Source organism: Lolium rigidum, chromosome 1, assembly GCF_022539505.1.
Source record: "Lolium rigidum isolate FL_2022 chromosome 1, APGP_CSIRO_Lrig_0.1, whole genome shotgun sequence".
Lineage (NCBI taxonomy): Eukaryota > Viridiplantae > Streptophyta > Magnoliopsida > Poales > Poaceae > Lolium > Lolium rigidum.
This window is the reverse complement of record NC_061508.1, coordinates 253,706,647-253,719,420: the sequence shown is the minus strand read 5'-3', so window position 1 is coordinate 253,719,420 and position 12,774 is coordinate 253,706,647. Positions and strand designations below refer to the sequence as shown.

Sequence of the window (12,774 nt, the reverse complement as noted above, 5' to 3'; positions counted from 1 at the left end):
TTCATTGGAGGCACTACAAACATGAGAGCGGAACTCAAATTGCCAAGTATCGAAATTTTCAATAGAAAACTTAGGTGGGTCGCCCCGAATGTTCAAATGGGGATGGGGAACCGGTATATCGGGTGATTGGAAAGGTGGAGGTACCCGATTGTAGCTCTCACTCCCATCGGTTCCCCTAGGAGATGCAATGGGAGATTTGATAGTGTTTAAGTTATCACCTTCCACGGGTTTGGTAGATGAGGGTAGGTCCGAAGCCTCTCCCTTATCCAACGCACCCGTGTCTTTTACCTCTACACTAGGAGCCTTGGGAAGGGCCGGAGCCAAAAGCTCGGCAATCATCTTTTTCATGCTTTCCATTTGGGCTTCCATGGAGGACTTCAACGAATTGAAGTCTTCCACGGAGACCATCTTGGCGGCCCCTTCCGAGGACTCCTCGTCCGGCATACTCTTAGGCGGTTAAGCCCGAAATAAGAGCCGAGGCTCTGATACCAATTGAAAGGATCGTATGCCGCACCTAGAGGGGGTGAATAGGTGCTAACCAATTTTTAGTTCTTTTTCAATTTAGGCTTGACACAAAGGTAAATTCTCTAGATATGCAACTAAGTGAATTTACCTATATGACAAGGTTATCAACTAGGCAAGATATAGCTACGCAATATATAAGAGATAGAGTGGGATAGAGGTAACCGAGAGTGGAGCACACGATGACACGGAGATGATTCCCGTAGTTCCCTTCCTTTGCAAGAAGGTACGTCTACGTTTGGAGGAGTGTGGTTGCTACGAAAGCCAAACCAACAGCCACGAAGGCTTCACTCAGATCTCCGGTGAGCAACACCACGAAGGCCTAGCCCACTTCCACTAAGGGATTTCCTCGAGGCGGAAACCGGGCCTTTACAAGGTTCTTGGGGCACACATCCACAACCAAATTGGAGGCTCCCAAATCTGTTACAACACAACAATCAACAACAATACATCAACACAAATCAACTAGGGAACCAAATAGGAACACTAGCATGAGATCCCTCAAACAAGAGAGGGGAAATGAAGAACGCTTCGGTGAGGATGTAGATCGGTGTCTTCTCCTTCGAAACTCCAAAGATCAAGAGATTTGGTTGGGGGAGGAAGGAGATCTTGTAAATCTTGACTTTCTTGAGGTGGCTCTAATGGAGGTGGCTTGGCAGAATTCTTGTGCAATGATTGAGCAAGCAACCAAGGTAGAAGAAGGGGGGTATTTATACCCCCTCTCAAAATTGAGCCGTTGCTGTTTCCGGGGGGCCGGATAATCCGGCCTAAGTAAGGGCCGGATAATCCGCCCCCCCCGGATAATCCGGCCATCGGGACAAAAGTGTGACATTGTCCGGCCAAATGTCCGGCCCATAGCCAGAGAAGCTTTTCTTCCAGTCCTTAGCCAAAAACGGGGGGGCCGGATATTTCCAAAATATCCGTCCCGGATAATCCGGCCCCGGTACAATACGGGACATTATCCGGGCAAATGTCCGGCCCCCATACAGAGCCGCATTTCCTCGAAGACTTAGCCAAAACCAGGGGGCCAGATATTTCAACAATATCCGGCCCGGATTATCCGGCCTGGCCAACTTTTTCTGAATTCTTTTGATAGACGATCAAATCCAACACACATGAATAAATATCTATGTAATCCCTGTATCACTTAAACAAACATTAGTGTATCATATATATTCACATCAAACACACAAAACATAATGTGAGAGATGTTCTTTCATCCACCTTAAAGCAATTGGGCTGGCCCAATAAGTAAGTGGGTCGGCCCATAATAAAAGTGGGTCCCACACTACTATAAGTGGGCCGATCCACTAAGTTGTAGGGCCCTGGTCGTTTGACTAGTCAGCTTGCATTCTGGGCCAGCCAAGTTAGGCTTATGAGAAGGCCCATTAAATTTCATGAGCCTAAAATCTGATATCAATGATATACACAATTACATACACAAATAAAATAACTAGGAAAATTACAAGGCAATTAAGTGCCCAAATAAAAAAAATTACATATAATCATGGAGGACTTCTATTGGCATCATCAATAACACGATGATATTTGGCAATCGCCTTGATTGAATCTTGTGTACTCTTTGTCAACATATCAGCTACAGATCTTAAAGCAGCAACACCATCTCTTTCATACAGTACAGCCTTGAGATATTTACTGTTTGATGAAAGAAATGGTCTAGGTTGACGGCTATGAGAGGATGCATCAGAAGAAAAATATGAACTTTTTGTGGGCCTCTCTACTGATGAAGATTGCTTCATCGCAATTGCATTCTGATAACAATGCAAAAAGAGTTAAACGATGAACTATGCAAACATTTATTGAGCATTGTCGATATGAGATAGTCACAAGCACTAAGCACAGACTTACATTATATCGTTGCATAGGCTCACCACGAAACCTTTTGTGCCCTCTATGTTCTACTAAGGACTTCTTCATTACAACTGCATTCTAGTAATATTGCAAACATAGTTACAACAGTGAACTATTCAAACATGTATTATGCAATGTAGATATAAGATAATAACAAGTTGCATAAATAAGCACACGACAATGTATGGAACTTGTACTAAGCACATACTTACATCATAATGTTGAACATGGTCGCTACAGATCCTTTTTTGGCAACTATCTTCTAATGATGACTGCTTCATTACAACTGTATTCTGGTAATATTGCAAACATAGTTACAACAATTAACTATTCAAACATGTATTACGCAATGTATAGATCAGATAATAGCATGTAGCAGAAATAAACACAACATAAGATATGATACATGTACTAAGCACATACTGGCTCGCTGTAGGTCCTTCTCTTGCGTGTACTAGTCGTGGTCGACATGCCTGTCATTTCAGGTTCAACCATCAGGTGAAATGCTAATCCTTCTTCTCCACTGTCCTTAGTTTGTGTTTAGATATCATATTTAAGACCAAGTCAGCTGGTTTCAAATAACAAAAAACTTGAGCTACCAAATGAATAAGCTAATATTTACCAGATATCATATTAAAACCAACTAGATGTTGCTTTGCATGAGATAAGAATTTCAGATATTCAGATTTAGAGTAGCGAATGAATATAACTGTAATGCCAAATGTCAGGTTCAAATCACCTTCGCAGTTGCTCCAAGACAAGCATATCAAATAGGCAGAAACATAGTAAAGCGTGAATGGCATTGCTATGGCAGGGTTGTAAGTATTAATCTCTTGCATACGGAACAATGCATATAGGTTATAGATAATAACGGAAGTAAACTGCCAAAATTACCAACCAAGAACTCAGATTCCAACATTCCCTAGCATCCCCGATGTTAATGTTGGATGTTCTAATAAGCGGTTCGCACGATCAATCCCTAGGAAAAATAACATTGACAAGTTAGCCTACGATAATACAAATACCAGACATGCATGCAACAATAACTATATAAGCTGTGCGACAGAAGCATTCATGGAAAAAATAGCTATAAGCTAATGACGAGGTATAAGAGCAAGCAGATTGAAAATGCACATAGCATGATTATAAAAGCAGTGTGAGAATAGCAGGCATGAGAAAACAGCTAGCGGCTAGCGGTGAGCTAATGACGTGGTATAAGAACAACCAGATTGGAAATACCCATAGCATGACTATAAAAGCAGTGCGACAATAGCATGCAGTACAAAAATAGCTGGCAGCAAATGAATGGGTATAAGGCTATAAATATGTGGATGCACACATGTGTCAGTAGAATGAACAGGATGGTAGCGACCGTATAATTATTTTGTATTGTACAATATTTAAACGAACTTCATGCGAAGCAACACATCAAGAAAGTTAATGGCATATGGGATCTGCAAATAACTATACAAAACATGGCTAAAGAAATATCGTGATCTAACGGGCCAGAGTACTTACCAAGCTGCGGCGGGGTGGACGGGGGCGGGAACTTGCATTCCAGCGGCGGCGAACACGGGAGAGAATGAATCGACCCTGTTTCAGGAGAAGCAAGCGTCAGTGAAGCATATCTGTTTGGCTGGCAAGGGATTCGGTGAAGTTGATATAGCCGCTGCGCCGAGGTAGTCGGTGGAATAGATCGGCTTCTGTGGAGGGGGGCCGCGGTGAAGTAGACCCAGTTCCGTTGGAGAGGATCGGGTGCGTCGATAGGAAAGGCATTGATTGCTACGCTTTGGATGAGGTCGGCGGTGAAGCAGATCCGTCGGTGGCGAGGGTGGCAGCCGGCGGGGGAGCAGATCCGGTGGGTGGACAACCAACACGATCAAGGCTACGCTTTGGAGAAGTATGCCGGCGGCAAAGCAGATCTAGTACTGTAGAGAGTCAGAGCTTTGACGTGTGAGAGTATTTTTCAGCGAATGGGGCGAATGGTTAGTGGGTGGGTGTGGGCCTGTGGGGAGGGTTCGGGATCTAGGCAAGATATTTCATTGTTACCGAATGAGCCCTCCATGGTCGGTGGGTTGTAGCTTCCGGACCAGGGTTAAAAGGGTAAAACTGGTCACGGGATTTTCAAATGGATGTGGCGGGATGCTTTGGCGCGCGACCAAAATTTTCAGTTTCAAGCTACAAGCAGAACGACAAAAATAATGTTCTTCCCCAGGGAGCTCTCATTTCTTCCTCTTCTCTTTCTCTCCCGAGTCTCTCCCACTCCCCGACTCCTCCCCCTTCTCTCCGGTGGCCTCGCCGGCCGGACACGAGGCCGACTTCTCTCTGTATATCGTACACCTTCCGATCTAAATTAATTGATTCAACTTTCCTTAGACGTCTATCTATCTAGAGTAAAAACATGTGTGGATACATCCATATTTAGATGAGCAAAGTTGAGTCAGCTAATTTAGATCCGAGGGAGTTGGTGTTGTTGTAAGCTTAGATCTAGTGTTTCCCATGAGGAGAATGGCGCAATGCAGTCGGGGATCTCGTCATCAGCTTCAGATCTGGCCAATGGTGAATCTGGCGGATCTTGCCGGCCAAACCCCGATGTGGTGCCATCAAGGTGATGGCGCTAACGGTGAGGCTTGCTTTGGTCAGTGCTTCAGATCTGGCCAATGGGGAAGTCAAGCTGCTAACGTTCACAAGCTTGGGGCATACGACGACGTCATCCGTCTTGCCGTCCTCTAATTAAAGTAGGCCAACGACACTTAATTGCGCATCAAGTAGGTCAGGGGGCCTCGCGGTCCGCTAATTAAATTAAATGTGCCATGCATTAACCCTAAACCATATATATATAACTAACCCTAGCTAATCAAACCCTACTTAATTAAAACACATAACCCCAACCTATACTAGCTGTAACCCGACCTAATAAAAACATGCTCTGTAAATAGCAGCTAGGAAACCCTAGATTAACACCAATTAATATATATGGCCTATATCGATCATGTTGAATAACATCTCCGTGAGATTAATTAATTAATTATATAATTATCGTTGATAAATTAATTAACTTGAATTTTGACAAGTTCTCTCGAATGAAAACACATTTGATTAAGTTGCCTCACAATATATATATATATATAATTAGTGTGCATGCATGGTCTATCATGCATTCATGCTTATATTTTAATATATATTTGAACATATTCTTGGGGATTTAAATCTCTCTGTCTCGATCTATATATCCTTGGTGGCCAAAAAACACACATATATACGCATGCACTTTATGCGCAAAGGCGCGGGTGCCTCTAATAATGTGTGTGCGCACTCGATCGATGATCTCTAAACCTTAAACCCTAAAACCCTAATCCCTAATCCATAATCCCTAAACCCTAAACCCTAAACACTAAACACTAAACCCTAAACCCTAAACCTAACCCTGACCCTGACCCTAACCCTAAACCCTAGCTAATCCTAAACCCTAAACCCTAATTAAACCCTATATATAGGCCAACGACACTTAATTGCGCATCAAGCAGGCCAGGGGGCCTCGGGGTCCTCTAATTAAATTAAATGTGCCATGCATTATACCCTATATAAAAGCTAATCACTTTAACACACCTCATATTGATTGGGTCACTGTTGACAGGCTATTTATCCTCTACTTACTGCAATCATGGTGTGACACGTAAATATTTTTTCCCTCCTCATTGATTCAGTCGATCTATTCTCTCCTTTTTTCCGAGATGGATTACCGGTTACCGATCTCTTCCGGTGATTGTGGGGTTGTTGTTAACAGCGGTGGGTTACCTTCGGTGTATGACACGTTCTTTCCTTCCTTTTCCATACGTGTCCTTTTTTCTGCAGTTTCTAGAGGCTTTGTTTTAGATATTTTTCCCACGCTGCTGAATCACGTGTGGGCTTCTCTGGTGGACTGGACGGAGGCTGAGCCTTTCAACAGGAGAAGTGGCGGAGGGAGTGGAGACTGCGGAGCCCACCGACCGGAATGGAGGCGGTTACCGGAGAAGCATAGGTCCGGCGTCCACCAGGAGAAGGGAGGCGGGCAGATGTGGTGGAGACCGTGCATCCATCGATGGGGATCAAGGCGGATCCGTTCGCGGGACAGAACCTGCGGCCTCACCTCCACCCGAGTGATCCGGCCTTCTTGGAGGGCTTGGCGGCCTCTCTACGAACACCACATAACCCTCGTGGCTGCCTCTGGCCAGATGGTGAGATTAATTCGTCCCTATGTCCCACTATTTTGTTTATGATCTGTGTTACTCCACGGGGGAGCTGCTGTTAGAGAGTTGCGCTCATGGATGGGGTGGAGTCCCATCTTCATGCCCCCATGGGGTCGGTTGTATTGAAGCGCTGGCGTTGATAAAGATCTAGATGAAATTGCGGTCATGGATGTTATGCTGACAACTGGTGAGTGAAGTACTGCTCCCCATGCCCATGGTGGGCAGGACCAACATCTTCCGGTCTAGCATTAGCTAGGTATAGTTCAGCAGGCCAACCTGAAGATTGCCCTCGAGAACATAGCCCGCACACTTTATTGGTTTGTCAATGCTTTGTCTCCAACTTTTTAATTCTTATTATTGCTTCATATCTCGACTGTAAAATTGAGATCACTCATATGTGAACTGTCTGTGGTTATCTCCTCACTGGCATCGTCCCACAAATTGAAGCATTTAACCTATTTTTAGATGTATTTTTCATTCTTTTAAGGTTGTGGAGATCAGCACGATCTCGGGCTCTAGCCCTTCCATACTGTTATTGGTCGATCTGATGTTTCGATTTTTTTTTTGTTTCTGCAGGTTCTGGATTGTTTTTGGTTTGTTGACATGTCCTTGCATTTGTTCACGGTGTTTGTCTAGCCCGCCTAGCAAAACATGTCTAATGGTCTTTGCTTCCCTGGCCGTCCGACCATTAATGCTTGCGCCTTCTGTCTAGCTGTCCACAAAAATGGCATATGTGCAAGATCTTGCGTGTTGATAAGTGGCAAGCGCACCTGTTTGAGGTAATGCCTTTCATGATTTTGCAAGGTTCTTTTAATTTTTTGTCAGGTTGTTGTTTGATAAAAGATGTGAGAAGTGCAAGCTTTGGCACTATGTATATACAGATTCCCACTATGTCCAAGTATTTGGGACATGGGATTGTTATCTATCTTTAGTGCTTGAATGCATTACCGAAGAAAATCAAAGAGTTCGGACCCCTAGCTTCTGAAATCTGAAACGTAAAGCTGTCCCACGTATCTGTGTGCTATGTGGCTTCAACCTTTATGAATGGTTATTCGTTTTGCTCTGCTTTTCTAGCACAATCTTTATGACATAGATAAAGCTTCAGGATTTTGAAAATTTAATTATGTTGTAATATTGTGATATCCATTTGAAGAAATGATGTCGGAGAATTTTTTAGAGGGTATGTACTTTCGTGCTATCTGAAATGATTTCAGCTTTGCTTTCGGCATTGAAAACACCAAGTTTGTTTGGCATGTTTTTAGGTACTACAGAGATTATGAGCAAACAATTTGTTTCGGCCAGATCTTCTCATTATCCGAGGTATGTACCATCTCGAATGCAACTAGGGAATTATATGAATTGAAGTGTTATGTAGTGCAACCTATTGATGGTTTCCATTGTGTTCCCGTGTTTCTGAAATTTAATGTTTTGGATCTGGTTTACGACGGTGAAAGATCTTTTATTTCCTCTCAGACCCATCGGCTGTGCCTGCGACTGGCATGCCTTCGGTGCTCATGTCACACAGATGACATAGTCACTTTGCAATCAGCATAGCAGGTTAAGGTTTTCCACCATAACACCCAAAGCATCTGCAACTCTGCGTCCCTTGGGATTATTTCTAATGAATTCATGGAACTGTTTCAGAATACCGAACTTCAGAACCTGAAGATGCGAACATGTGTGATTCTGAGATCCTAATTCCAAGTTGTGAATTCCTATTGCAATGTAAGCACTTATTTAATAATTTGCAAGCTAAACTGTGTTGTTTTCTGTGCAGTTGCTTGGAAGGGGAACATAATTGATGAGCAACTTAATTTGGAAGACTATTGTAAGATGCTGATGAATGAAGGGGTTAAAGTGCTCAATCTAGAACCATTAGATAAATAATTTTGGAAAAGTTATACTGGAATGTGGTGAAGAGGGAAGATATCACGAGAGAAACATAACAAAATTGAATAATGTTTGCTAAAATGCACAATGATATGTATGTGATGTCAGCCCTTCATAGTTTCTCTTTATTCCTACTCTAAACAGAATTAGTTAATTTTAGTAAATATGCACAATGATATGTATGTGATGTCAGCCCTTCATAGTTTCTCTTTATTCCTACTCTAAACAGAATTAGTTAATTTTAGTAAATAAATTTGTAACTTTAGTTGTTTTACACATTGCAAAGTTACTGTTTTCCCAAATTCCATGTTAATTGTAGTGCTTAATCTTCTTGCTTGCAGATGCTCTTTAGGAGGAGGAACTGAGCAAGAGGTTGCGTTGGTAATGTTCTTTTTTTCTTCTTTCTGCTTTGTTTAGTTCAGCGCAACAGTTCTTTGCCATATAAAATGGCATGCCAGTGTTGGGTATACATATGTGACTATACTTGAGCTGATATATATCTTGTGAGTTGTGACATTGAATTGCAGTTTTCTAAACACTCCTTTCCCCACCATTTGCTATATGTGGATGTTATATGCTGCTGTAAATGAGCTGAATGCCATGTTAAATTATGTAGCACATTCGCATTCCCAGGCATTTCTGGGTAGAGAACTATCTCTAGCTGAAGAGGCATGCCACAATGAGCATGGAAGATAAAAACAGAAGAAGCCATTTGTCCTGTTACAACTTACAAGTTGATGTCGTGCCCACCCTCATTATATACCAATTCTCTGTCCATTTTGGGTGCTCCTTATTTATATTTATCATTTATATAAATCTCTGCCTCTATATCTGCATAGCAACCTTGATATTTGCTTTCAGCCATACGCACATAGCTAGCTTCCACCATGCATTCCTTATATACAATACATCTGTCCTGCAGTTATCCTCGCTGTCTGTTTCATCAGTTGTTTTAGACGGAATCGATCATAGAAGTGGCATTTCATCTATTTTTGTGATTGATCTTCCAATATATTTATTAATGGAATTACATTGCAAGTAGCAACTCATGGTCCATTCACTGTCTGTAGTGGATAAGAAAAAGGAAACCCAAATAATTATTCCTACCAATTGCGAAGTCAAATGGCAAACTCTAAGACGAACTTCAACCAAATTGAAAAAAATCCAGTACTATATATAGCTGACACTGATTCTGAACTCTTCTCCTGACAGCAAAAGAACACCATAATTACATTGAGATCAACGTATCAGGTTGGGCCAAAAGTAAGGAGTAGAAGAATATCTAAACGGGTGAAAGAAAGGGCCTGCACCAAAATGTGATATATTATCTGCCAACCTACCACTTCTAAGTCTGAAGGTCCACGGTGCATTGTAGTATTTTGTAGTAGTTATCAAATATCAAGTACCAGGCATAATTATGCCTCATCCCCCTCTTAGTTTGTTCATGAACATCGTGGGGCTAATATACTATGTTGAATTTCTCTGTATAAACATAGCCATTTCTCTCTTTTATTTATCTATCATGGTTCGTATACCAAGTCAATGTTGCTCCTATATTGTGTAAAATCAATGATGTGATGTTTACTCCGAATTGCATACCAGTTTTACTATCAATATGCAAGAAGTCGAGGATGTATACTCCAAACTGCAGACACCAAAATCAACTAACGGGCGCGGCGTGCCGCCACGCCTATATATATATATATATATATATATATATATATATATATATATATATATATATATATATATATAGGTCTGCTATTCTCGAACCGGTTCGAGAATAGCTATTTCTCGAACCCTTTCTGAACTTCCCACTTATTTGCATGTGAACTTCTTGACGGAACACTAAAATTCCATGTTTTGGCGGACAATGTTTTGAGGCTGATATACCGTTGGAAAGCTATCGAAATTTCGCAACTTTTTCGTTCAGAAACTTTTCCCAAATTCGTAACGGTACAAAAGTAATTTCAAATATACTAAACACTATTTCGCGGAATTCAAAGTTTTTGTATAGTATTTTGGCTGTCATTTCCGAACAGTTTGTCGGATTCATGCATGCGATATACCGTCTAAAAGGTATGAAAAATGCGCATGTTTTTTGTTCATATTGTTTTTCCAAAATTTTCTCGGTTTAAGAGCAGTTTTAGAAATACTCAAATCTGTTCTGGCGAACTTCTCCAATTCCGTACTGTTTTGGGTGTTGTTTCCAAACCGTAAGTTGGATTCACGTGTATGATATACCGTCAGAAACGTGTGGAAAATGCGACCTTTTTTGTTTTGTACAATTCCTAATTATTTACGGTTTGAAATTAATTTTACATATACTAAAAATTGTGATGGTCGCCGGCACACAAACGGTCCGAAATTAACGCTCCTTCCGTAGTCAGGTGAGAGGGGCTAACATGTTGGAGTGAAATTAGGCTCTTATTGGTGTCAACTACTCAAGGAGAGAATCAATTTCGTCAATCGGAGCTCGTATGGATGAATTTAATAAGTAGGATTTCCGCCCGTGAAAAATAGGTTATGTGAACTGCCTCCTACATATACGTGAACTTCAGAGTAACTGGTAGTGAACTTCCGGTTGCAAATTATGATATAAGAATCTCGTGTTTTTGCATAGTATTTTGAAGGGGACTTTTGAGATTGCAGGCACTGAACAAACTTCTGAAGCTGAACGAAAACAGGGCATATTCAAATATACAAAACTCTATCCTTTCTCAAAATCCACAGTTTTTAGAGCGCACTTCAATGTTGAATGCACTGAACTTGTATTGGTCATAAGGTGAACTTATATTTTATGTTTATACAAAACTAAACGGTGAACTTCTCTATTATTTTTATAGAAAACTGAATGAAACATCAACTTTTTCCGAGATACGGACTTCCAGGATTGAAAATAGTGAGCTTCTTTTTTTACCTTTGTGGGTGAATTGAATTACTTCTGCCAAATATGTGTATAATCTCCAATAGACCATTTGAACTTTTAACAATTAAAGTGAACTCTCCTGATAGTAAAACTGAACTTCCAACCAAAAATTGATTTTCACATGAAAGTAAATAAACAAGTGCACTATGACCAAACGGATGAGCTATCCAAAATAAACAAGCCTACCACAAAAAATTATGGTATGATCGTGTACTGCGGGAAATCAAATTTGTGAACCGACAAAAGAGTAGTCTTCCTGCTGGTAGAATTGGAACTTCCAATCAAATGAAATTGGAGTTCAAACTTGCACCGTGCCATTCAGAACAAAATGAATTTTCAACGCACACAAAATTTAGCTTCTAGAGAAAAGTTTCGACAAACTTCTTCAAAAGTGGACTTATAAAAATCTGCCCTCCCGAACTTCACAGCTCCGGCACGCCGAGGGCAACGCATGCTCCCACAAGGCACATATGTGTTGTAAAAGGTGAAGTCCTGAGCGCCGAAGGCAGGGCGGATTGGACTTGTTCGAGCTTGTACTACGCTACATTGATGCAGCAGCAGCGAGCTCGCAGGACAATGGACACCTTTCTTATTGTAAACTATCACCATCGCACATGAAACTGCAATATGAAAAGAAGAACATCAGGTTGATTACCACTGTACAAAAATCTATGCTCGTAAACCAAATATTTGCTATTATAAGAGAAAATGGATATGGCATTTCATATATTCCAAACTAGATAATATCAGGCTTGTACCAGATCTCACTTAGGCATTATAGAACAAAAAGAAATTGGGAGCCAGAAGGGAACTTGAATAAAAGGTGAAGTGCACTTAGTAGCAAAATCAAAGATTGAAATTATTGCAGGCGCAGCGCAAGTCGCCAGAATAAAATAGCCAACAGATAAACACTACCATTCACATCGAATAAAGTGCAATGTTTTTTTTCGCTGAGTGAGCTGTCTAAGTCGAATTAGTGAACTGCTTTAAATAATCATGTGAACTTCTATTTTGAATTATTTTTAGTCAGAGCTAATACCAATACCAGTGGTCAATAAACCTTCAACTTATACGCGGATAACTGGACTTCATGAAAATATAAAGCTGAACTTCAATAGAGAAAGTGAACTCCAGTAATAAAATGAACTTGGGGAGAAAATGAACTCACATGCATGAGTAAACGAACCTGAGATGGCATTGTTCGCCAGATAACACAGAGCTATTATGTGCATTGTACAACTATTATGTGCAGAAGCAACTCAATTTACTCCTAGAAGTATATGTGCAGAAGAAAACCAAAGTAGCAACCACAGTTCATATTGATCAGCACCA

The 12,774-nt window shown here is 41.1% G+C and overlaps 1 long non-coding RNA gene across 1 annotated transcript; it reads left to right on the top strand.

The window, feature by feature from the left end:
• The first annotated feature begins 6,303 nt into the window (after positions 1-6,303).
• LOC124683517 lies at positions 6,304-10,000 on the top strand. Its single transcript, XR_006996729.1, has 6 exons — positions 6,304-6,611; positions 7,200-7,402; positions 7,886-7,943; positions 8,097-8,348; positions 8,855-8,894; positions 9,726-10,000. It is a non-coding gene; the product is annotated as an uncharacterized LOC124683517 (long non-coding RNA).
• Positions 10,001-12,774: the final 2,774 nt, after the last annotated feature.